A 26817-nucleotide genomic window follows, 5' to 3' on the forward strand; every position below is an offset into this window, starting at 1 on the left:
TTGATATAACCCCACCCACCACCAGTGAAAGGGGCAGAACCCACACAGCATAGTCCAGGAGAAGTGAGCCTCCTAAACATCAGAGTCCCAGAGTGGGGCCTGGTGGTACCAGAATGAAGAGTGATTTCTTGGGAGCTGACATTTTTTAGAGTGCACTAGAGGAAAACAATTAACTCAGAGAAATAGTTTTAAAAGACTCAATGTTCAAGTCTGAATTTAGAGCAGTCATAGATTGAGATTTAAAAATCTTCAAACTTATACTACAAGAGCTGACCAGGAAGCTCCAAGAATGATAGGTGTGGAATGAAGAAACATCACAAAGGAAAAGAAGTGCCAAGTCTCATTTAACACCCTCAGCCTCAACTGTCTATGAATTTGGTTAAGTTCTCTACTTGGAAGACAAAAAGTCATGCTGTATATAACTTGATAAATAATAATTTCGTTTTAAAAAAACCTTTTTAGAAAATTGTGAATAGTTTCCCTCTAGCATTCCTCATAGTCCTTGCTGAAGAGGGCAGCTGTGATATAGAAAAATAACATCCTTTTATGGCTACCTTTGCCAAAATAGCTTCTCACTCTGCAGGCCCAGTCTGACCCAAACCTCAGAATCTCCTGGACTAAGAACAACTCAGACCATTGTGATTCAGAAGTATCTCAGTACTAGAGAAGACACCAGGATGGCCAGGAGACAATGGTAGCATTAGAAGGCCCTAGTTGAACAGAATATATAATTTCATTTAACAGCTGCTGAAGCTCATTACGCTGGCATGAATGATTCTTTACAACCACAAAAAGAAAGAAAAACAGACAGCAGCCTATTTACAGATGCAGTGAGAGCTGTCCCTTGCTTTCCAGCTTTCAAGGGAAGCAGAACATGTCTGCATAATAACTTTAACCTATAATTCAACGCTATTTAAAAGTGTAGCTTGCAATGAGCTTACAGAGATATTTTTATACGTTTTCAAAACCTCCACAATCTCTCAGCAGTTCCTGACTGTATTGCTTCCAGGCTTGCTGTTACCTGCTGTGGGGCCAATCAGGCAGCAATCTAGCCAGCCCAGGAAATCTCTATGGCACATACCCTCCCTGCACTCAAACGTCTCTCTCCAAACATACTTTGTCCATCTTCATGTTTTCAACCTGAGGAAAGTATAGCTCAAATGCCTTCCACAACTTTTCTAGCTTAGTGTTCTTTCTTTTGTGATCTTCAGCACCTTATTCTTTACTTTAGATTCTCTGCCACTTACTGAGTAACCTTGAGCAAATAATTTGGCTTTTCTATGCCTCAGTTTCCTCACATGTAAAGTTACGAAGACACCTACCTCACAGAGCTGTTGTCAGGATTAAATTATGACTAACACAAGTAAAGCACCTAGAACAGTTCCTGGCACATAGCATACACTCAAAAAATGCCATTCAGAGTTTCATTATTATTAGCACTACTTAGGACGTCATACGCCATTACTACTGATTTCACACATACATCTTCTACTCCACCTCAAGAAAAATTGCCTGAAGGCAAGCATTGGCATCCAGAGGGAGTAAGGTGCACATCAGTACCCTTCCTCGCCCTCCTCCCTCTTCCTACTCCTTCTCCACTCTGTACCCGAATCCCAAACACACACACTGAGGAGTACTGCTATGATAGGTCAGGTTTACAGACATTTTCTTGGCCAGTGGGTGAGTTAAAGGTTCAAGGACACACAGACGTGGTCATTACGCCATTTGCAGACTTCCATGGGGACGTTCTTCCTCTCAAAAGCAAGCAGGAAGGTGTGTTCTGGAAAGGTCCCAACTTTTGCTTCTCTTCCATCTTCTCGGATAATCTTTCTTCTTCAACATATGTCATAAAAAGAACTGCCCAATATAGGGCTCTAGGTTATGGGAGTGTGAAATGAATAATTCCAGTGTGGCTCATTAGCATTCTACAGTGGGGTTGAGGCAGATGTCCTACTTAGTAATGAGATGTTATTCTGTTTTCTTTTCCTCTCCTTAGCATCTATTTCCTGTGGAACTTTTTCAGAGAGGGGTAGCTGATTTCAGGTAATGTTGGGGCTTTGGTCCACATACCATCATATTTGCACTCTTATGTGTAACCACAGGGATCAAGGTTTTTCCAACATTGCACCTTTCAGCACCTAACACCATTCTTTATACAAACAGGTATTCAATATTTATTAAGTAAGCGGTTGTTCACCTTTTTATTTTTAGTTATTTATTTATTTATTTATTTATTTATTTATTTTGAGAGAGGGTCTCACTCTGTTGTCCAGGCTGGAGACCTTTTTATTTTTTAAATATTACTAACATTCTGGTAGGGTCAGTCACAATGATAGCAGTCCTATTATTTAACTAAACTAAATTCAACATTTAAAGACCATTTCATAACAACAAATACTAGTCTAATGCCTACTAGTAAATTTCAAACTTGTCATTATGACCTACAAGGCTTTACAATTCCTGACCTTTTCTTACCTCTGACTCTGTTTTGCTGATTTTGTACTAGAATACTTCATAATTTTTACTTGATCTGGTACCTCTGGTCATTTGCACCTGCTGTTCCCTCCCTGGAATGTTTTTTCCCCAAAATTGCACATGGTTGGCTCCTCCTGATGACTTCTGTCTCAGGACAAGGAAGGAGACCATAACATGAAGACAAGGGAATGAAGGAACTGTTCCTCTGAGGAAATGACAATTGGATTGAGACCTAAAGTATTAATATGCATGTGTGTTTATGTGTATGCATGGGTATATGTGTTTGGAGGTAGAAGTGAATAAAATAAGAGCATTCAATCTATGCAGAGGGAAGAGATGAGGCAAAGATTTTGAGACATGAAGGAATAGAATAAGGTTGTCTGAACAACTGAAAGTCAGTGGTCAGTGTAGGGGGACAGTAGTAGGTAGGGCATACATCAGATCACAAAGACCTCTTTAGAATAAGCTCCACAAGAGGGGCAATATAGTACTTACACACATTAGCCCTCAAGTAATATCTTAAACTATGATACAGATTAATCATTCTTCAAAAGAAAAAAAGAAAACTCAGCCGGGCGCAGTGGCTCACACCTGTAATCCCAGCACTTTGGGTGGCCAAGGTGGGCGGATCACGAGGTCAGGAGTTCGAGACCAGTCTGGCCAACATAGTGAAACCTCATCTCTACTAAAAATACAAAAATTACCCAGGTATGGTGGCACGCACCTGTACTCCCAGCTACACAGGAGGCTGAGGCAGGAGAATTGCTTGAACCCGGGAGGCAGAGCTTGCAGTGAGCCGAGATCGCGCCACTGCACTCCAGCCTAGGCAACAGAGTGAGACTTTGTCTCAAAATAAATAATTAAATAAAATAAAATAAAGAAAAAAAAATCGTCCTGCCTTCACTGGTATTCTCTTATTCTTTTCTAATCTAGAAAATCAACAGTGCTAGAAAAGTGTTAGTCACCCTAGGACTTTAAAATTTCCTTCAGCCAAAGTGAGCTACCATATCCTGAGATTCAGGGGATGGGACTGCTCTTACAATTCCTTGAGAGCTTGTTTTCTAAGTCTAAACTTAACCCTAACTTCTCCAGCACTAGTCTTACTGTTGTCTCAGGTGGTAAACTGAATGAAAGTAGTTTTAATTCACTATTAGCATATCACACATATTCAATAACAATTACATGTGTACCAACAACCTAAATAGATTGTATTCTATACAAAAAGAACAGAGAAATTACCTTTCAGTAAATTGCATTTTCATAAATTGAATTTTACCTTTTAAGTAGTCTTAAAATTTTAGAATTTCCAGTAACTCATGATGATTTATTTTTTATTACACAGAGATTTTAGGTCAAATTATAAGAAATCAATAAAATCAAACCAGAAACAGAAGTTAAAGTGCAGAAAAGTTAATTATTTCAATGAACATTATTGTTTTTATGAATTAACAGTATGTGGATTTCCTAATTTCTTACTCAGTATCTGACCATCTCAATTTATTTTAAGCCAAACATAGATTCACTGGGGTATAAGAGTAGAATGAGAATTGCAGAAAGACCACTATATACCTGATATGGCCAAGAAAGCCACTGAAAGCACATCAAAAAGAACAAATGTTTGAAAATTAAATTTTCCAGATGGGCATTCCATCGTTTAAAGATTGTATTCTAAAGATAATTTTAATCTAACATGATTAAAGAGTAATAAATTTGGCAAAATCACTTCTTTGATATGCACTTAGAAAGATCTATTATGCACAAAACATGAACACTCAAAGTTGAATGCCTGGATTTGCAACTTTTACCAATTCTCTGACTCATTTCTGCAGGGTTACACTCAGTGCAAATAAATCTTCATTCAAATAGGCCAACAATGTTTTTATTGCATTAACATCACACATCCTGAAAATAAATATATTTTTACTGACTGTGGGAATTATGACTACAAATGCTACTGTTTTATGGCATTAAGATATTTATTTATATATTTAACTGCATGCATTTCTTCAGCGTTTACATAACTTTTCCTTCACTGAAAGACTATTGGTATAAGCATTTCATCTTTTCAAATGTTTACTAAAAAATACCAAATTCCAAAATTCAGAAATGGTAGTCCGGCCCTACAAGGAAACACACGAAGAATAACAAGCTGATGATATGTTATCATACTGTAGAATATTTTATATTTTCCAACACACTTGCTATGTTATTTCACATCCTGAAATATGTTATCATTTTTGAAATAAGAGCTGTGGAAAGATTCTAATATTACTAAGAGTTGTAAAGGCACTCGATGGAGCTCCTTCATTAATTTCTCTAACCATTCAGGGCACTGAAGTCTGTAGGGACAGTAAGTTCACATTTAGTGTTTGTGCTAAATGAATCCCCAACCTACTTTGTTTTAATTTGCATCAAAAAGCCTCTACCCTGAAAGTACTGCATTATTAAGGTTATATAATAATGAGGTATACAAATTAGGAAAGGCAGATTTAGCATCACTTGCTTGGCAACATTAACTTGCCCATCACATTCATATTGAGATTTTAGAAGTGTACATTAGTGAGACACTTCTCCGTGCATTACAATAGAAGTCTATTAAATAATATTTAATTCATTGACTATTATTTCTAATAATAAACACATTCAGAGGCTACTTTTTTGCATTTTATTTACTGGCTTTTTGCCATTAGGAGGTGTAAAAATGAGGAGGAAAAATAATAATCATAAAAACTCTCAATCTCAAATGATTTATCAGCTTCGTTCTGTATTTGGCAGTGCACAAAAACAACTACAGCACACACTAGCAAATTCATCTTTCGTATCTACAGAATACTTTTTATGATACAGAACCACATGAAGAAAGTCTTCTCTATTATTTTAGTGAGACTGCTAAGATAGTACACTAAGCACCACCTTTAAAATTTCAGTAAGGTGCTTCCAAAATTAAGATAAACAATTAACTTCCTGTTACTCTTCTGATACAGAAAAAAAAAACTAGCAACTTTGAATTAGTGTTATTAAGCTACCAAAAATCGATACCGGTCAGGAAAGATTGTTTTCCCCTTGAATGGTAATATTTAGCTAAAATGTTAGTAAAAGAAAACACAGCAATTCTGACAGAAATCTGAATAGAAAGGGGTTTCTCAGGTCTAGGTAACTAATTCCCATGCAGGACGGCCTTCAAATGCATTTCCCTTGTCTCCACAGTCCTCCCGTCTGGATTTAGTTATTTTGTAGTAGAGGAAAGGCTTCATACATGTGTAATATTTATAGACAGCATCATTGTAAAATGGAGTGCAAGTTCAAATCAGAGTTTTAAGGTCAGGAAAAATAAGTATCATTTAAATGAATCACCACTGACACTTTTAGAAGCTCTTAACTTCCTTTAGAAATCTCCCTTTCAAGCATGTGCCAATTTTTATTTTGGCAAATCATGAATAAAAACTAAATGTATAATACTTTTGATGATTACTCAGTGTGGTGCTATTTTTTAAACATTACTAACTTTATAGCAACACTCACATAACAATTAACTAACACATTTTGACAGCGTTTTATTTTCAGTAACTGACCTCCTACAGTCCATTTTAAGAATTTTATGTTTTAGTTTATAGATATTTTATTATGCTGATATGTGAAATTTTAAAAATGATAAGAAAAAAACATGAAAGCAATTACTAAGGGTTTCTAATTTATGTTAAATATTAGTTTATCTTATCTAAGTGCATGCATGGTAACTTTGTCCACGTAGTGGTAGAAACGTACTGAAAACTTTAGAAGTTATGTTTTTTTGTAAAATAAAACATTGCATCCAGATCTTATTTCAATTATAAATAACACACTGTTGAAAAGTGAAAAGTGGAAAATGTAGAGGGCAGTAAGGTTATTTTATATACGTGTGTGTATATATATGTGTGCATGCATACATATATATAGAGAGAGAGAGAGAGAGATGGTAGTCTCACTCTGTCGCCCATGCTGGAGTTCAGTGGCACCATCTTGGCTCACTGCAACCTCTGACTCCCAGATTCAAGTGATTCTCAGTCACCCGAGTAGCTAGGATTACAGGTGCGCGCCACCACACCCAGCTAATTTTTGTATTTTTAGTGGAGACAAGGTTTCACCATGTTGTCCAGGTTGGTCTCAAACTCCTGACCTCAAGTGATCCACCCGCTTCAGCCTCCCAAACTGCTAGGATTACAGGCATGAGCCACCGTGCCTGGACTGTTGACGTTATTTAAAAATAGTATTTCACATTATTACTGTGGAAATGTGGGGCACAAGACATAAGAAATACTAGGTATTAAGTTCAAAACTACCCAGAATGGCTTATGGAGGTTTGTATTTGTTGATTTTAAAATATTTAAAAGTGTTGTAATTTTTACAAATTAAAAAGTTCCCATAACTAATTATTTACATGAACAAAATGACCAGATAAGAGTGAAAAAATGGAAAATTTAGAGGGCAGTAAGGTAAGGAAGAGGATATAAAATAACACAGGAAGAGAACCTAAAGAAAGTGAAGGTCAAAGATTTAGGAAAAGTTTAACTGTTTCTTCAAACCTATAGTCATTTACCTAGGAAATATGGTTGGGTGCCCCCAGAAAAACAGCCGAGTTATTTGCTCTAGGTGTTTTCAGTTTACCCTCAGTTCCAGACCCAGGGCCTGGCAGAGGCCTCCCCAAGCCCCTTGCATTTCAGTGGCAGTTGATGAACCTCTCATGGCCCAGCATGACTAATTGAGTTTTTTCACTTGATAGCTTTATGTATGAGGGAAACTTAAAGACATTGCTAACACATACTTCTCTCCATCCCAGGTATTAGTATAAATGCCTACTATTTTAAATAGTGGTATGATCATACTGTTTTAGTATCATTTCTTTATCATCATCACCAATGGGTACTAAACAGGGAAAAGAAACTCTTTTACATTAATGGAAACACTATACATTTATAAAATACTGTGTTTTAGAGGACAAAATATATCACCTTCATATTTTTTTAAAGTGTCTAGTTTCTATTTAAGTGTATACTTAATATTTCTATACTTAAGTGTATACTTAACATTTCTATTATACACTTAAATATTTCTATTTAAGTGTATAATATTAAACAAATCCACCATAAGAAAAATATGTGTTTACAAAAAAGGCAAATTAGAAATTATGTCCATCACAGAAATCTTCCACAGGATTCTGAATCTTAAAATTGTCTTCATATATTTAGGATAGAATTTGACGCATTTATTATTTTTAAGAGATATGAGTTATTGCATAAAACTAAGTTAAAAGTTCAACCAAATGGAAACAGTATCCATAAATTCCTAAAATACTATTCTAATCATCTAAAACAAGAATAGGTTTTTCAAATAACAGAGTTAGTTGAATCAGCATTTGTTTATTTTATAGACACTTTATTAAGCTGAGAGCTGCTACTTTATTACTTAAAGACTAAGCCTATAAGGAAATAAAAGGGGTTTAATCCAAGTAATGTGAAAGTAACTAACCCTTCACCTTACTTTTTTCCCCCAAATAATTTTGGTTTCATTAATGGATTCTTTTTGTGAATGGGTCTAAAAAACACCTATTTTGAAACTGCAGAAAGGGCGGGACAAATCACTTCATAGATCTGCTTGTGAAATATTGCCCTACTATACTTTTAAAAATAATAAAAATACTATAACACATTTCCTTACTTCTCTCACAAATACTTTCTTTTTGACATTGCAAATTCTATGCATACACAGAGCATCTCTTCAATGCCCTGCTGAAGCCCTCTAAAAATGTACAGAGACAGTTTTTAAGTGATTTAATTTATACCATTTTAATTCAAGCTTTGTAAAAATGTATCAAAGAGATAGCAAGGTATTCAGTTTTAGTAAACAAGATAATTGCTCCTAAAGTAGCCCCTTGAAGTCGGAGGCAGTAGGCAGCTGCAAACATCCGACTGAAAGCCCATCTATGGCTTCACAGCTTCCAGTCGAGGATGTTTACAGTCGCTCACTGTCAACAGCCATATACCTTCTTTAGCTTTCTGTTCAGTTAACTTGAAGAAGTAATCCCAGCAAGTGTTTCTAAGATGTGCAGGCAACGATTCTGTAAATTACTGAAGCCTCATTCAAACAGCAATATTCTAGAAAATGTCTCAAATTCAAAACAAACAAGAAGGCTCATGGATGTCTATTACTCATCACCGAGTTTCTAGTTTCTATAAAATTTGGTGATACACTAAGACAACATATGTAAATGGTTTCATTCATTATTGTTAGCGACAAGAAGTAAATAGGCAAGTGGCCAGGTTACTTAACATGACTTCAACATGCATTATGTAATTAAAATCCTTTAAGCAAAAGTGACCAAACACAGAAACCAAATTATCTTAACAGCATAAAGCATACATTTAACATTAAATACTGCAGTTAAGTGAGCTTAGACTACCAGTGAAAATATAAAAGGTCTACTTTAAAAGTTATAAACTCTGACAAAAAAAAAAGACTTACGTGCTGCTTTTATGGATCGCTTTTGCTCTAAAGTCTGCTCCCAGAGAGGACTTGTACAGTCAGCTGATTTTTGAAAGAGTAAGCAACAATCAGGAGAAAAACAGAAAAGAATAACGAGGTATAACACAGGCATATATCAGTATGTGGATCAAAGTTTCCCACTGGAAAAACACAGAACCTATCACTCACAACAGTGACGCACATTAACTCAAAATTTGAATGTTTTGAATTCCACTCCCATTCTCTTATGAAAATAAATGAGGAAAACTGAAGGTTAAGCTCTATCAGTCACTACTTTCCTAAAGTAATTCAAAACCATTCTGAGTCTAGTGAAAGATTAAGTTGATACAGAAAAGTGGGTGTGCCTTTCCCTGAGATTTGTTTTTAGATTAAGTTACCATAAGATTCTTAAATTGCATTAAGTCTTACTAGTTTGTGATACCAAACCCGAAACAAAAATAAAATCCACACAGAAAGCATTATGCTTACTGAAACTAACAAATATGAAAAACTCCATAAATTCCTTTTTCAAAGCAAAGGGTAACTCTATCCCATTAAGGTTAAAAAAGTTAATCTTTGAGTCAGCAGGTGAAAACAAGCTGAATTATGTTGTGGCCTTTTTCTTTATTAACTAAGGACTTTGAACTATTAAAACTTCCTAGGGAACCCGTTTTCTCAATGGGTCAAGTCACATAGGGGAACAAAGCAAACTTTATCAGTGCTGTGCAATTCTACATTCCAGAAATTCTTAGTACTTGGCATTCATATACCACTGCTGACTAGAGCTTGGGTCAATCCACCGAACTCAGCTATGGCTACCAACCTTGTGAACTTCTCACCAAGATACCCACTTCTTTTAAGTTAGCCACAACTAGACAGGCAGAGTACTCTTTAATTAAAATAGATAAATACCAAGGCTTATATCCTGGGGGGACATTGTATATCAGTGACTTTTTTTAAAAAAAATATTTTTACTACCATAATTTTCTCTCAAAGTGACAGGTCCCCTACTTGCCTTGGAATCTTACTGGTTTTAAGTAACTGTAAATTAACATGTAAAACAGTGACAAGTAAATACTAAGCAAACAACCTCAAATAACAAATAATTGCTTAAATAATTCTATTGCTACCCTCTCACTTGGAGAATTGCTGATCCAAGTGGGACCAATACTACTCAGTAACCAAAAAAATAAGCATGTAGTTTAAGTAACACTGAGTCTCAGTTAAACTGGCAAAATTATCTGACATCCAATTGGAATAAACCTGCTTTAGCTTTCACACAGATTTCACCTAGCTCATATCTTGCTAAAAGAGGAGCCCACATACATACAGGCAATAAAGTGCTTTTCTATTTATGAACTCTTGTAACTAAGATCTTATGGTCTTTACTTTGTTTAGTGAACTTTTGATGTTTATTCATGAAGTTCTGAGCAAAAGACTGTGTTTTCAAAGTTATGTTAAGGAATTCATTGGATCAGCAATTCTCCAAGTGAGAGGGTGGCAACAGAATGACCAGGACAGCTTCTTCTAACCCCGCATACCTGGATTGCCTCTGCCACATCCACATTGCAATTCTTATTCAGTTGATGGGGAGGCTGCTGGGTATGTGAATTTTGCAAAAGCTATCAAACAATTTTGCTACACCTCCAGGGCAGATAACCATTGATCTAGAAGGACTGAGCTAAATAAGTTTAAGACTAAAAAATCTTGCCATGACCTGAGAAATATGACCAGTAAATCCATTTAAAAATTGTGAATTAAAAACAAATATGGCAGAATAAGATCCAACTGTGTTCAATACATCAGACCCTGATTTGTCTTATATAACGCTAGAAATGCTTACAAAAAACAATGTAACTACTTTAAAACCATAAGGATACTCTTTAGCCCTGTTAGACAAGGTCTCTAAAGTCTTCCCACCCTAAATTGCAAATCTGGATGTCTGCACCCTGGACAGGCTTTATTATTTTCCTCATATCAGTTTTAAGTGCTTGCAGGATTAATTCTTTCTAGTGGAGTTTAGCAGCAACCTGAGATAAAGTGTAAAAATTTTTTTTAGCTACCCTCAACCATTCAACCCTCTTCCACCCTTCTCCTGTCCACATAACCTTCTCATCCTCTATTCTTGGAGTGTTTGTAGTGAAACTCTAAGAATGAATATGTTCCATCTCAGCACTGGACCCAGTGCCCAGGCTCTACATCCTCCAATCCTCCATCTCTTTGGGGGCTTAGTGTCCAGGGTAGCTGCATTAATAGTTTTGGCATTCATCCTCTGTCATGTTGCTTTGGAAAAACACACCTAAAGACAAGAAATCTAGGTGGTCTTTTATATCTTTTCTAGAAAGCATACATAGAATTGATCTGAAATTGAAGTGACCTAAATGTACAAAATTCTGCCCTTTAAAATTAATCTTTACCTTCTCTGATTCAATCTTTCACACATAATCCACATTCTTTTAGTCTAATTCAAGGGCTTCTAATTAATTATATTTCCTGCTACCGATGATAATGATGAGCCTTCCCTTGAATTTCTTTGTAATTAATACAAATACAGACCTACTTACTCCTTGCCTCATGAAAGTGGACGAATGCTGTAAGAATTTACTGGGAGTGATTTACCATGGATTGTGCAAATGTGAAAGATTAAATAATTCAAATTCTAGGAAAAAAGTATTATCTTGGATAGTATAGAGCTTACAGTTATAAGGAATAAAATCTCTTCTACTCTAGAAATGAATATCGCTTAAATATCATTCTCTGATAAAATGGTAATGAAAAATAAATTGAGAATTCAGCAAAAGTGTATGTACTCAAGTTTAAAGCCTTAATTTTAATACAACCTCAACTAGGTACTTGTTGCATGATAAATAATGCCTATACATGATCTCATTTCATTCCTACCACAGCAAGATAAGGCATCTATAATCATTACCATCACAGATAAGGACAACAGGCTTGGAGAATTGAAATCACATCCGTTACTTACTTTTCTATTTTGATTTATTTTATTGTAAGCTTTTCTGAATCATGTGTGGAGTACTGGAAGGTGTGGGTTTCAATAAACATGAAGTAGTCAATCACAGTTCAATGAAAATTGTATTTTCTTTTAAAATTAGGCATAAAAAGTTAACAAATGAAAAAATGTTTGAGAGTAGAAACAAATACCCAGATCCTTTGGTGATAAAGCAGTTCATTCAGTCACTCATTCATTCATCATATATATTCACTTGCCAAACTCTCCTCTAAGGTAATACTGATTTACTATCTATGCTGGGGTTCCCCAGATAGGAGATCTCAAAGCTTGTCAGACAGCTTTTTTAGTTGTGGTCACCCTACTTTCTTCCTCCTGCACTGGAACCCCCATCTGGCTGGAGCCCCTCCTTCCTACTTTGGCTGGCATTCTTGCAAGGGACGGGGATTCCAGAGATTCAGGGTATCCCAGCCCCCAGGCTAATAAAGGACTTTCCACCCCACTCTCATCCTGCTCCCTCCCTTCCTTCAGGCACTGTCAGCAGTTCCCTGGCACCTCCCTTAGACCACCTGCTGGCTCATTTCACTCCTCCCCAGAGGCTCCTGCTCCAGGAGACTCCTCTCAGGAAGAGCAACCCTAACCAAGAAATGCCCTTCTATTGAAATAGGTCTTATATCTAAAGGGACATTCGGTAGATTTAAGATGAATTTCATTGTAATAACTACATGGCTGAATTCATACTCCAAATAGCTGTTTTATTTTTTAAAAAAGATCAAAGCTGTAAGATTAAATTATCTGCACAATAAAAACTGAACATGATTCAGTGTAAAGAGAAATTATTATAGAGGAACATAATTCTATAATAGAAACTGCATTTTAAAATACACATATTTTATAAATATCACTATTAAACACTCATTTCTAATTTAGGTCAACTGTTCGTAGTTGATATTTCCATCAATATTTTAAGCAACTTAAGTGATTTTGGTGACCTTAAGGAAACACTAGAAAGTAATCTTGCTACTCATTCATTATTTTAAATTTTAAAAAGCATTTCTAAAGCCAAGGTTAGTTTCGAGTCTTTTATTAATCATTTTGTGTAAAACAACAATAATCACCACAAAAAAGCTAGATTTCTGACATACTTAGAAACTAACCCATGCTGAAATTATATAATCATTAGAACAAGTTTACAAAGCTATGCAATGACAAAAAAAAAATTAGCAGTTATCCCATCGAGTTAAACTCCAAGAAAGAAACTGACATAATCATGTTAAAAATTCATGATTTTTCCCCTCTACTTTTCTGTATTTTACCAATTTTTAATGTGAATACTTTAATACAAATTGTTTTAGAAACAACTGACCCATTTCAGACATAAGTAGTAATATATTTTATATCTCAAGAGTAATGTAGACAGTACCAAGATATTTCTTATTAACAGTTCTCTATCTAGGTAATCTTTGGAAGGAGAGAACACTGCATATACCTCTTCCCTGAAGGCTCGGATTCTGTCTCAATCACTGCTGTACCTACTGCAGCACCCCATAATGTGCCTTTTATACAGTGGATGCTCAGTATATACTGGCTAATTTTAAGATGTTGATAAGAAGATCTTTAAAACACACCTTACTTATAATTATCCAGCATACTTATTTTGAACAATTTAAAATCTCACAGCTCTTTAAAAACTGCTTTTTTTCCCCTTTAAAAAGTGATGAAATAGAGACAACAGTTAATAATGGGTACAGATTAGAGCCCTAACATGAAGATGTGGTTCCCCCTCCGCCCAATCCTGTGGTCTATGAGAACTGTCCAGAGACCAGCCAACGCTTTTGCCAAGGTGGGAAAACTCGTAGCATTAGACTGTTTTGATAGTGACTGGCACAGACAGGTCTCTTAGGCTCATAGCCTGTTCTCTCCCTGAATGGAAACCAGGATACCGACACCTTACAGACCTCTTCTGAGAAGTGACTAAGGTGCCACAAGAGGTGACAAGAAAGTATCACACACATATTAGTGATTTTTCCTTATTATGACTCTGATTATGAACATGTTAGGGCAAATTAAATAGAACAGTGTTTACTAATGGATATAAACTACTAAAATGTTATTTGGGCTTTTAAACGAGCTACGTGATCTCATTTGACCCCACTGGACATCTATTTTCTCAACTGTAATAAGAGGGTTAATAGATTCTCTCCATAATCCTTTCAGTTATAAAATTCTATTATTTAAATTCCTTCATTGCTTGAATTTATGAGGTAGAGTGCAAACTGGAGAGAGGGAAGGATGGCAGAATTTTGTTTTTAAGTTAAACATACATGAATCATGAAAACAGACTTCCCTTAACTAGTGTGAGTTTTCCTAATACAAAGAACCACCAATTACCCTGAATTCATTCAACATTACTTCCCACACCCACACATTTTTTAAAATAGCAAGACTACAAAATAGTTTGAGTATATTTACAGACACAGTAGTCAGTAACTGGCTTATGAAGCTTTCTATAGAAGAACTTGTCTTCAACATTGTGTGTTTGGATACAAATTGGGTTTGCCATGGGAACTGGGTTGCAAGCAGCAAAATAAAAGAGATTCATATACCTTTACCCATGGCAAACAGTAACACAGCATACCGAAAAGAGGGATATGAAATTCTTTACAGCAGGGTACAGTGGCTCACGCCTATAATTCCAGCACTTTAGGAGGCTGAAGAAAGATTGCTTGAGCCCAGAAGTGAGACCCCATCTTTACCAAAATAAAATAAAAATATTAGCCTGTCACGATGGCACATGCCTGTAGCCCCAGATACTCTGGAGGTTGAGGCGGGAGGATCACTTGAACCTGGAAGGTTGAGGCTGCAATGAGCCCTGTTCATGCCACTGAACTCCAGCTTGAGCGGCAGAGATACTCTGGCGCAAAAAAAGAAAAAAACAAAAATCTTAAGAGTCCAAGCTTTAAATCAGGTTATCAGATCTTTATGTCACTGCACAGGAGAATAGGCAGCTGATATGGTTTCGCTGTGTCCCTACCCAAATCTCACCTTGACTTGGTGGAGATAATTGAATTACCGGGGTGGTTTCCCCCATACTGCTCTTGTGGTAGTGAGTAAGTCTCATGAGATCTGGTGGTTTTATAAACAGGAGTTCCTCTGCACAAACTTCTTGCCTGCCACCATGTAAGACATCCCTTGCTTTTTCGCCATTTTTGTGAGGCCTCCCCAGCCATGTGGAATTGTGAGTCAATTAAACCTCTTTTTTTTTAATAAATTGCCCAGTTGCAGGTATGTCTTTACTAGCAGTATGAGAACAGACTAATATAGCAACTCAACTTGAAACAGCTCTCTGCACCTCAAAATCAAAGACTCTTTCAGTAGAGTTTTACTACAAGTTAACGTTTGATTTAAACTGTTGTGGGGCTACCCAAACCTCAGGTGCTCACATAAAGATCTTCTAGATTTTCAACAAAATAACTGCAAACTTCTAAAATAAAAATCAAACAAAGAATAGTTATTAAAAGACTCATGTTATGATTGCATTCTACTGTATTCACCTAATTAATATGTACTCACAGCAGGTTTGTGCTAAATTTGAATCACTAGGGATAACTGATGATGAAAATACAGTGTGACTGGCCCTAATTTTATTCGTAGAGTTAAGCATCAAGAGTGGAGGTTTTTTAAAAAAGCTCAGGTCAACCAAACAGGGCAGCCACAGAAGCAACAGCAATGAGCCATCAACTCCTGTTTTGCTTCTCTTATCTCTAGGGAGGAAAGAGAGTCTGAGAAAGCATGGGATAGCTTCCATTAGCTTCTAGGCCCAGGTTCTCTTTCTGCCTAACTCTAGAAAACCTTGCTGTGGTGGCAATCTAGGATAAACAAATGGGAAGAACAGTGCAAAAAACAAAAATTTCCATGATTATAGGAAAGGATGGACAAGTGGGAGAAACTGATAAATGAAAAAAAATAAGAAAAAAAGCTCCTTTTCCTGCTTTCTATCCCCCAATTTACTGGTGATTCCCAAGCATTGATCAAGAAAAACATCTTTAGTTTACTTTATTTCAGATAAGGATCTAACCAAACCTGCTAAGATCATACTTTTCTATTTGACAAATGAACAACTGTTTTAAAATAAATTTCTTCAAATCTAGATTTTTACCATTAAGACTAGCTCAATATTTTTGTTTTGTTTTGTTTGAGACGGAATCTCACTTTGGACCAGTGTGGAGTGCAGCGGCGCGATCTCGGCTCACTGCAACCTCTGCCTCCCAGGTTCAAGCAATTCTCGTGCCTCAGCCTCCCGAGTAGCGGGACTACAGCCGCGCCACCACACCTAGCTATTTAAACTTAGTGTTTTTCATAAAAACTAATGAATAATCTACCTTTTCTATAAAGAAAAGTCATTATAGATGATTTGAGAAGCATCCAAAAAATCCTAAATTCCCGAAAGAATTCTTATTCTGACATTAGTTTTACATTCTATGGAACAAAAAATGCCACACTTCCATTTTACCTAAATTATCTGTTAAGAAAAGAGAACTTATATACAAAAGTACTTTATATTAACTTAAAAAATGTAATTGATGAAACCAACTACCCTAATTTAGAGTCTCTGAAACATTAATTTTTAAAAATCACCACATCGGTTAGGATTCTAACGTATGCAAGTCTTAGTCTTATTCTTATTTTTTTCTTTCTTTCTAATGCTAGTCTTAAAATTGCCTCTGGTATTTTCTAAATGTGCTCAGAAGTCCTAGGGCTCTGGTAGTTTTTTAACTAATAAAATAAACATAGCAATAGAGTACCTGCAGTTCTGCTAACAATATTGTTTATATTACAAGTCCAATCCACAAAGGCTACAGAGAAAAATATCCAGTATAAACAAACATTACTTAGATACCAGTGGCATCTTAAAGCAGCACACCCAAGTCTCAAAATGCAAAAGGGAGAAATTTTCCACTCCCACGATGCCAGGCACAACTCCCTGGTAAAGCACTTGTCAGGTAAAAGACAGTGACATTGCCTCTGTTACTGTGAAGTTGGAGAGGAGGTGTGGGTGTGAAGCACATCAGTAATTCTCTCTTCATTTTTTCACCCTCTTTTTTTCCCCTCAATATATCTCTTCTTTTCCACAGTCTCTCCTTTCTCCATATTTCCTGCTTTTAGTTGCTCTCCCATCTTCTTCCATCCCCAATTCCAACAAAAAAGACAGCTTTGTCCTTTAATTCTGTTAACATCAATCTCTAAATTTTATACAACACACATTCATAAACACTACTGGATCATATTTTCAAAAGAATATACAAAGGGCAAAGAGGGGGATGAAATGGGCTGGGGTTAAAGCTAAGAAAAAAATTATCCACTGGTATTTGCAATGCCTAACCTTCTAGCTGAGAGAGAAGTTAAACCCTCCAAAAAAGCAGGAGTCAGCCAAGAAATGCTAGGAGAAGGTAAGACATAGGTTCATGTAGCCCTATGAGAATCACATGAGCCAGTACAGCCACCTCACCAGGCTGGAACAGTCAGCTGAAACCTGAGGAGTGCCTCCTCTTTCTAAGTTTGCCCTTTACTTCTAGAGCCCAAAGGCTTAAAATTGAGGAAGGAGGACATGTTGCCCTTTAAGACTGATCCCAGTTGAGTCCCTGATCCTTTCCAAGTAGACGCATCTTCCCAAACTCTTGCACATACTTCTGTTGCTTCTTAGCACTACTAAGTTTTCCACTCTGCTTACACTTATCATGCTCCCCTTACTTAAGGTCTTACCATTAAATAAAACTTTGTATCTTAGTTTTCTCAATTGTAAAATGAAGATAATTACAATTACAGAGTTAAGAGGATTAAATATTCCAGTATTTATAAAGTGTTTGGGACATGAAAGTATTTGTTTAAATAAAATAAAAATAAAGGAAACCATCTCTGAATGCATATACCCAAATTCAAACGACAGTAAGTTTTTTACAATGGTAAAACAGACTGCAAACAGAAAAGAACACTGAGCGTATTGAAGTTGTCACTGTATCATCAATCCTATAGAGTTACTAAGGACTGAGAAAGATTCCCTAAGAAACCAGGTTTTATCTTAAACTTCCATATTTAGTCAATTTTGGTCCTGAAACACTAATTATTAAGGAAGAAACACATCTATTTATTTTCTGAAACCACATTTTATAAAGTGGAAATATGAGTCTACCCTCAGCATGGAACATCCTGTATCTGACTATTCATTGCACGTCATTTGCATTCTTTAGGTATTATTGAGATAATATTATTCAAGACATTTCACTGTATATTCTAAAAAAAGAGTTTCAAGTGAAATGTTTAAGAGGAACAAACTTACTTTCATTTTGAGTCAGGGCTACAATAAAATGAAAAGGACAGCTATGATGAAAACAGAAAAAAAAAGGGGGACAATATTGAAAGAGAGATAAGAAAATTATGTCAGCTTCATGACAATGGGGCTATCTACTATGTTTATAATGTGTAAATAAGTAAATGATATAATGGCATCAAAACTTACTATAAACAGAGATCAGAGTGATCTTGAATATGGGCCTACCTATCTGCGAAGTATAAAATTACCTCATGAAAGTAAAAACTCTGCTTTAAACTTTTATTTTTCTATTTTAAAATTGCTTTTAAGGTAAAAATATTCTAAAAACATGTCTGGAGTCTCAAGATAAATTACCAGATATTAACAATTATGTGTGTTTTTTCTTTTTCTATTAGAATTTAGCAACAAGTTTATTTTTTCCTGGTCACTGAAATATAAATTGAAAAAATTTAAAAAATTTTAAATTGAAATGCCAACTTACAAACCTGTAAGACAGCTAACCATATTAAAAATTACTTCTGAAAGACTGATTTCACGAATTTAAGAGCTAGAAAAATTTATACATGTAAACATCTGTTCTCTAAGTTATAGTAATATAATGTTAAGATTTTAAAAATATATTTGATTTTTTAAAATACTGTGTTTACAACAAAATTCTACTCATAGCAATTCAAGGAATATAATTAGAGGTTTTATGAAAATAGATAAATCCTTATTTAATAGAAAGTATTAGCACTGATATTTTTAATTTACACAAATAGAATTTAAAATTTCCAAAAGTTTCTGCTAAAGATATCCAGTTTTGAAGTGTTAAGCTTGTCTAAATTTCAGCATTGTAACTTGAGTTCTAACTTCTGCAGGAAGAAAAGTGCACTTCATTTAAGCAAGAAATTTCCATTACTTCTAGATTAAGAAGCCACACCTCATACAACTACTGACAGGAAAACATTTTAATTCAAACCTCTACCACTACACAGCCTGAAGCAAAGTTTAAAAAAAAAAAAAAGACACGAAAATACAAGCACAACTCACATTTTCAAAGACAGGAAACTCTTGCTAAATAAGTAGCAATTATGCTGAAGAATTTATATGCTAAAGCACGAATGAATATAAAAACACCAGAGCAGTCAACCATAGCTTTAGCACTTTGAGTATGATTAACAGAATGAACTTTCAAAGGTCAATTAAATGTCAACACACTTTAAAGAGATATTCTTAAGTCTGGTCAATGTATAACAGCACCTCTTAATTCAAGGGTATCCTTCTTAGTTTAAGCATAACGTGCATGGGATAAATGTACATATATATGCAGAATTACAACATGTCTCCAACTAGATTACTACAGAAAACTCATCTATCACTTATTCTAGAGTTTTGACTCTGTTAGTATTTTCTAAGTTATGAAATGATTAAAAGAAGACATAAATATATTACTATATAGTACCATCCAATGAAGATGAAATGCTCAGGACTAAGGTTTATCAAGAAGTTGATGCTATTTATTCAACAATATGAAATCATTCCCAAGGATAATGCTATATTGTCCACAATACATATTATCCAGATACCTAAGTCACCCCCCCATTAACCTTCCCTGAATTCTTGTGGTTAAAGAGTTTGGAAAAAAGGAATATGGCATTTAAAAACTGCCAAGTTTAGCATCAGAAATTTCTGGGATAGTACAGAACAAGTCCTGAAGGCACTGAGTGCCCATTACTGATCATTCCCATCCAAAAACTCAGTAAGATCTTCAATCCCATCCCACATGAACTAGGTCAAGTTGTCCAAGAACCTCAGAATGAGCATAGACCACCAAGATTATCTGACCCAATCCTCTCCACTTAACAGATCAGCAAATAAAGATCCAGAGAGGTAAAGTAACCTGGTTTGGCTCACACGGCTCCTTAGCAGATGTCTTAAAACTCAGTCCAGTGCTTTCTTCTCTTCATAAAGTCCATCATATACTTTTTTTTTTCCATTAGGACTTTAAGACCAGGACATAATTGCCCAAATAACTGTGGCTACCATCAGAATTCAGAGAATGCTGGGATTTTTAAGAAGCTAATGATCTGGGAAGCCTCCAAGGAGAAGTTGGAAATTGAAGAATGAGTAGAATCTGGGTGGTTTGAGAGGAGGCATCACTAATGAGGGAAGCAATATGGCTCATGCACACGTGTTGAGCCTGCCACGTTCCTGAACTACAGAGACAATGTCTAGAGGAAAATGGGGTTTTAAGGCCACCTTATAAGCCAGGCAAAAAAGGTTCAATTTGATGAGGGAACAAACAGAAAGTTATTAGGGGACTTTAATTTTAGAAACCTGATGTGATGAACGCAGAGACTAGTCTAGCAAAAGGTGTGCAAGAATGGAAGTGGGAAGAGAGAAAGACTTGAGGTGCTTCACAGGGGTCTGTTTAATACTATTAATACCTTATAGGGCTTTTGTGAGGAACAAGTGAGCTGATAGAAGAGAAAGTATTTGACACAAGAACAAATGCCCTAGAAAGCAAAATTATATTAAAAGTCTGGGGGTAGGGGCCTCTCTGACCGTATCTCCACGTTTTGGTGACACACACTTCTCTATAAAAGCAAATTTGGAGATGAACTGTGGATCTTTTCCTATAAGATCATAGAAATCTCTTCCCTTCAATATTTTCAAAAGCTAGATCCCAAGGGGGAGAAGACAGCTGCCATCCATAAGCCCCTGCAAGGCTATAGATCAGTAAGGCTAAAATCCAAAACTAGGATTCTGTCTTTGAGGCAGACCACATAATCAGTGTTTCTGAAAGTGAGTCGAGAAAGTATATAATTAAGGGCTAAATAAGGTAGTACAAGTAAGGAAGAGAGTAGAAGAGACAGTACCTGAGCCAAGGAGGTACGTGATGAAAGTTATTAGCTGGCACTGCAACATTGTAGTCCACATCCTTCTCCCATCCCTTTTCCCTCTGTTCAACAACTACTACTTCCATTTTGTCCAGAGGTACTTATCTCCTCCTGCGTTGCGCTGTCTTCCTCTTTTTTTCCTTCTTCTACAGCAACTCTCCAGGCTTAAAAAGGAAATTTGAAAAAGTTATTACAATAAATTAAAAGCTACATATATTAAATATATACTGTGTGATTTATTAGCTGATGTTTTAATTTACAGTCTTACATAATTTACAGAACAACTCCTATGAGGCATTTTTCAAGTAAGGAAACTGAAACTTGGAGAGTCAAGGATGTAGGTTGAAGCTACCCAAGCCGTAAATGGCAAAACTAGGATTGCAATCAGGACTGGCTGACTCCTCAACCTATGCTTTGAACCTCTCTTCTAAACAATCACTGCCCCCCTTTTTTTAACTGATAAGCTTGAAAATTCTCATTTATGTGTTGGGCATTTATAGATAGAGCCACTATATGAGTTTGTAGATTAAAGTTTTGACAACCAAGAACAGAGGTGCCTGGGCTTAGCCACACTTGCTTGCCAAATTATCTGCTTTAGGACTAAAATTTTTGAAATGTGAGGCTTGAAGGATGTTGAAGGGACAGACCTCCATTTAGCATTCTTGTCTGTTCTCTCTCAGGTCATCTGTCCCTTAGGGTCTATTCCCAATCATTTGCTTGAAACCGTATCTCCCTAGTTGAAGAGAAGGCTGGGACTGCCACTCCTACAAATCACCAACAGGTTAGGGAGGACGGTAGGAGTATCCCACTAGTAGGAGGGGTCTGTGAACTGTGGTCTCTTGAGCCCTGTGTCCCCAAAGCAGCCTTAACTCTGCTTGTAAGTGGTACATTCTATGTTGATTTACCTGCAGAGGTGGTTTCATGAGGGGTTCCCTGGCCACAGGGCCCAACTAAGAGATGATGCCAACATGTCTGGTGCTGTAGGGGAAACGATCAGAGCAGGGAGCATCTGGGGAGCTTTTTAATGTTCCTAGAAGAAAGCAACAAGAGCATGACAACTGTGGCAAGAAAACTCTTAACACTCATTCTTAAAATTTAGTGTAATTAACTCTCCCTTTTGAAGGAGCTCATTAACCCATTTATGCCACAGGTTGCAAATGTTTTTGTGAAAAATCAGACCTTGGCAATGACCTTGAGCAGTAGGATAGAAATAACTCCCACAAGCCTAGCATTCCAATAATGGAACGCTAGGCACAAACGGGTTTTACGAAAAGAAAATGTAGGTTCTGTTTACAGACATTCTGATTATGTAAATGTGGGATGTGCCGAGGAGTTTGAAGTTTTGTGAGGACTACGGGTGATTCTGACACAGGTGATCTGAGGACTACACTATGAGATACACTGCTGTGATCTCTTATAAGATAGCCGAGCCAGCAAATCTGCACAGAGGAGAACCCATATTCTACAATATGGGTTGTTCAAATATCAATGCTAAGTTCAAATATCAATGCTAGGTTGAGTAGTTACTTTGAAATAAGGCCACTGAGCTTTCCAGAAGTTGCCAGGTTTACAAATGTTGAAGTGTGGCGGAGGAGGGGGCAGGAGGCGGCTGTGTTAGTATTTTCCTGATGTTACCAAATAACCAAATAGACCCTCAGAGGGATAACGGCATCTCTCACTGCAGTTTACATTCCACATCAGACCTCTCCTACACAAAGTGATGGTCTAGAGTGAAGACCTTCTAGGCAAGATGCTACTTCCAGTGCTTAATTTACATTTGGTGAAACACTGATGATAATTTTCCTCACTGTGGATTTAGTTGATTCCAAAAGGTATACTGTCCTTCATGTAACTAAACTGGTTTATTTCAAGCTATTTTAAAAATGAATTTAAAAACATCAGACAGCATTCAAGTGAGATATTATGGTTACGATTAGGCCATTTAATTAGACATCCAATCACAATGCAAACAGCCACTGATTATTTAAGAAATACACCTTTACAAAGGTTCGTGTTCTTCAAACAAAACTAGGTCATAAAATGTATTACATTAAATCAATACTGCTGTCTTTCTCCTAGAAACCCTATCACTTGTCTTTGTCTTTTTTCAAATGTGTATACCTGTTTTAAAGTACAAACGCTTAGGCTAGATACTGGAACTAAGCTCTGTTTTGCTGCCAGTTCTTTCTTTGACACTTTCTTTCTCTCCACTAAAGCACAATCATCATTCTCTTTAAGGATGGACAAGATGGACTTTTAATTATTCTTATCTGAGTGTTTTATTCAGCAAGTATTTGTTGAGTATCTATATTTATGCACTTACTTTTGTAAAGAACTTTTGTTGCTATAAGCTCCATGAAGAGAAAATGCCCACTGAAGTACCTGACATCTGGAATTCACTCTCATGAAATGGTGAGAAAACTGAAAGACTTTGTCAGTTACAGAACAAAATAATTTCTCCTGTATACACTACTGACAAAGTACACATGCAATATTTAAGAGAATTTTCGTTATGAAAAATGTCTGATTTTACTGTTTAGAGAGAAACTGTAGGTTATTATGATAACCAAAAGTTCACACACCATTGTCTTGCAATACAACTTGTGACAGTATTTCGATATCATTGCCAGACTAAACCTTTAACATTAATTATTCATCAAAATTATACATGCCACTAACACATCTCAACAAAGAAGATTATGTAAGTGAGCTGCCTTGGCGTCAGTAATACTGAACACAGTAGCTATTTTCAATCCTTCATTAAAATTAGATCAAGATGTACTTGTATTATGTGTTGCTGTTCCTGTAAGGAAGACTTACATTAGTTTAAGATTTACTTTGGGTAAAAATGACATTTTTTCTTTTTTGACATTTTTCTTCTTTGTCCCCTCCTCCACTGCCCGCCCCCCCCTCCCCCAGAAAAAGTTTTCAGTAGAATACAGAAAACAAAAACACAAACACCTGCCCTGTTCACTCTCTCTTATGCATAATAAATGCTTTGTTCTCCCCTCAACTGGATCCGGCAGGGATCGCCGGGGGCACCTGCCACTTCACCCTCAGGCTTGGCTCTCTGTCCTCACCCTGGCCCCTAGGATTCCAAATGGTGCAACAAAATACGACAATCCTAAGGTTCGTAAAATAAGCAATGGGTAATTTATTTTTCAGTGAAGGAAAGCCTTTAAATATTAGTGTTTTAAAACATCAGACTTAAAAGTTAGTTCTGAGTACCCTGAAAGGTGAATCCAGGCGCATATAAACATATCCTGGCCTACCGCTTCGTAACTCACGCACCGTGTTGAGGCCCCAGGAAAATCTCAAAACGGAGATGTAGTCTAAAAACTGGACGACACCACAGACCACGTTGCTGTAGCCCCACATATTACCCACGAGAAAATCTAAGTGGTTAAGTCACTTGTCCAAGGTCAAGCTGGGCCAGTCGCAGGCAGAGCTAGTCCGCGACCTTCTAACCCTTCCTTCTCCCACCCAGCCGCGCACAGGCCCTTGGTCGCGCCGGCCCCCGAAGGGTTCCCACGGATACGGTTCCCAAGTCAGTGGCATGTCAGTGCCCTTCAAGCTACCGTACTTTTATTTGTTCTCCCCGCCAGCTCCAGAAAGTATTAAAGACTCTCTCCGCGCCTTCTTCCCAAGCCCAGGTGCCCTAAACCACTTGAGCCCACCGCGCCCAAAGCCGACTCACCCGCAGCCCCAGGTGCGGGAGCCCTCGGACCGACTCCGGCCCTCCCCGCAGTCCTCGCCGGCCGCGCTGCGGCCCCGGCTGACGACGAGTCGAGAAAGTCACCCTCGGTGACCGCGGACGCGTGGGGCGGGCCGCGTCGCGCCGCCCCGCGGAGGCGCCGCAAACTTTTCCCGGGTTGCAAGTTGCCGGGCTACGCGGCCGCGGACAGACTTCCTTCGCCGGCTGCCGGAACGAGCGGGGCGCCCCTATCCCGGGAGGGGGCTGGGCGAGCAGGGTGACGGTCAAGTTGGGGTCTGGGGAGCGCAGGCGCCCCGCACTCTGGGGCCCGGCCGCATTGTCTACGCGGCCTCGGACCAAGCCCCGGCGGCCGTGGCACCGGCGGGCGCGGGGAGGAGTTGCCGTCCCGAATTTGCCGCCCCCTTTCGCCGCCGCCGCCCACCGCGTTCTTTGTGTGTCTCTCGCCGCCCTCCGGCCGCTTCGCCGTTCGCCTGACAGCTGATGGGCTCACCGCGCCGGGTCCCGCGTCCTCTCGGCCGCAGCCGGCTGAGCCCGGCCCGGCCGGAGGAGGAGGGGAAAAGAGGAGCGTTGACAGATGCTGTCTCGCAGCGGCCACCGCCAGGGGAAAAGCCTGGACTGCCTCGGCAAGAAGCGGCCGGTCGGTAACCGGCCCCAGCCTGTATTCGCCTCAAAGACCCTAATTGCCTAGGAGACCTTCCCTCCGCAGCCGCTCGCGCAGCTCCGCTCTCGCGCCCCGCGCCCGGCTCCGCGGACTAGCGCGCCCGGTCAAGAATCCTGGGGAATCCGCTCCGCCCCCTGGCTCCAGCGTCCTCCAATGATGTCGGCGTACACAGGGCTGTTCCATCCAATCAGGTGTCGGAAAGCCCAGACAGTCCGCGGGAGTGTAGCCAATAGAAGGCGACTCCGGCAACACACCCGCCCTGATCCACCAGGAACAAACCGCTCCGAGCTCGGTGGTGGGACCGATCCTGGCGCCCAGATCAAGCCAAGTCCGGCCAAAGCTGTGTCGCAAAGTGAGAATCTGAAGACAGGTCCGGTACTTAAATGGCTATGATTCTAAAAAGTTGAAGATGAGAACGGTGGACGCACAAAATCTTTACCCTTGGCTTAAAACGCCTTTTCTGGCGAAAGTTTGTATATGAAAGAAAGCTGAACACTTTGTAGCACTGTTTAAGTGAAGGCCTTTCCTTTTAGAACACTGCTTTACAATGCCTAATCAGCCGGGCTCGGGTTGGTGCATTTAGAGTCCCGAGCATTTGTGTTCCTAATAAGTTTGCCAGAATGTCGGATATCTGAAACAGGTTAGTTTCTATCCTGCCCCAAAACACAGACTGTCACTGGCACCACCATGTTGTGGTTTTTTTTGTTTTTGTTTTTGTTTTTTCCTTGAATGAAAATATAAGAGTTCTGTATGTAAATCATCTTTATTGTGAACTTTATTTCTATAATAAAGTCACACAAACTATCTTCAGTGGAGGTTGGATGAAATACCGGAAAAGAACAATGTAGAGACAGATGATAGATATGTGGGATATCTCTATCCATCTGCCACCCATGTATCAATCAAGAAAGGACTTGAGTAAAGCACTGGCTATAAACGACTGTACCTTTTGATCACAGGACCTTACATATAATAGACACACTAGTTGTTTGTTTATTTGATTTGAATAGGATGACTCATTTGTTATTGTTCATAGGAAGTTTATAAACTTCATTGAGTTGTTTACTGAAAGTGGATTACACCATGACGAAAACAGTATTTGGCAACACATATTTGCGTATTTCAAAATAAAATTACACTTATTTGTACTTCAAATAATTATGTCAGTTTATTTCTTCGGGTAATAAACTGCATTTAAAAAATTTTGTGCACATGTGGCATGCTCCTTCTTTATAAATTATTTTGATGACAAAATACATTTTTTAAAGGATGTTCTGGACAATG

General features: G+C 37.8%; 1 pseudogene; it reads right to left on the reverse strand.

The window, feature by feature from the left end:
* Positions 1–15638: 15638 nt before the first annotated feature.
* On the reverse strand, positions 15639–25539 carry LOC103244001 (uncharacterized; annotated as a pseudogene).
* Between the last annotated feature and the right edge of the window lie 1278 nt (positions 25540–26817).

The sequence above is a fragment of the Chlorocebus sabaeus genome, chromosome 17 (assembly GCF_047675955.1).
Source record: "Chlorocebus sabaeus isolate Y175 chromosome 17, mChlSab1.0.hap1, whole genome shotgun sequence".
NCBI lineage: Eukaryota > Metazoa > Chordata > Mammalia > Primates > Cercopithecidae > Chlorocebus > Chlorocebus sabaeus.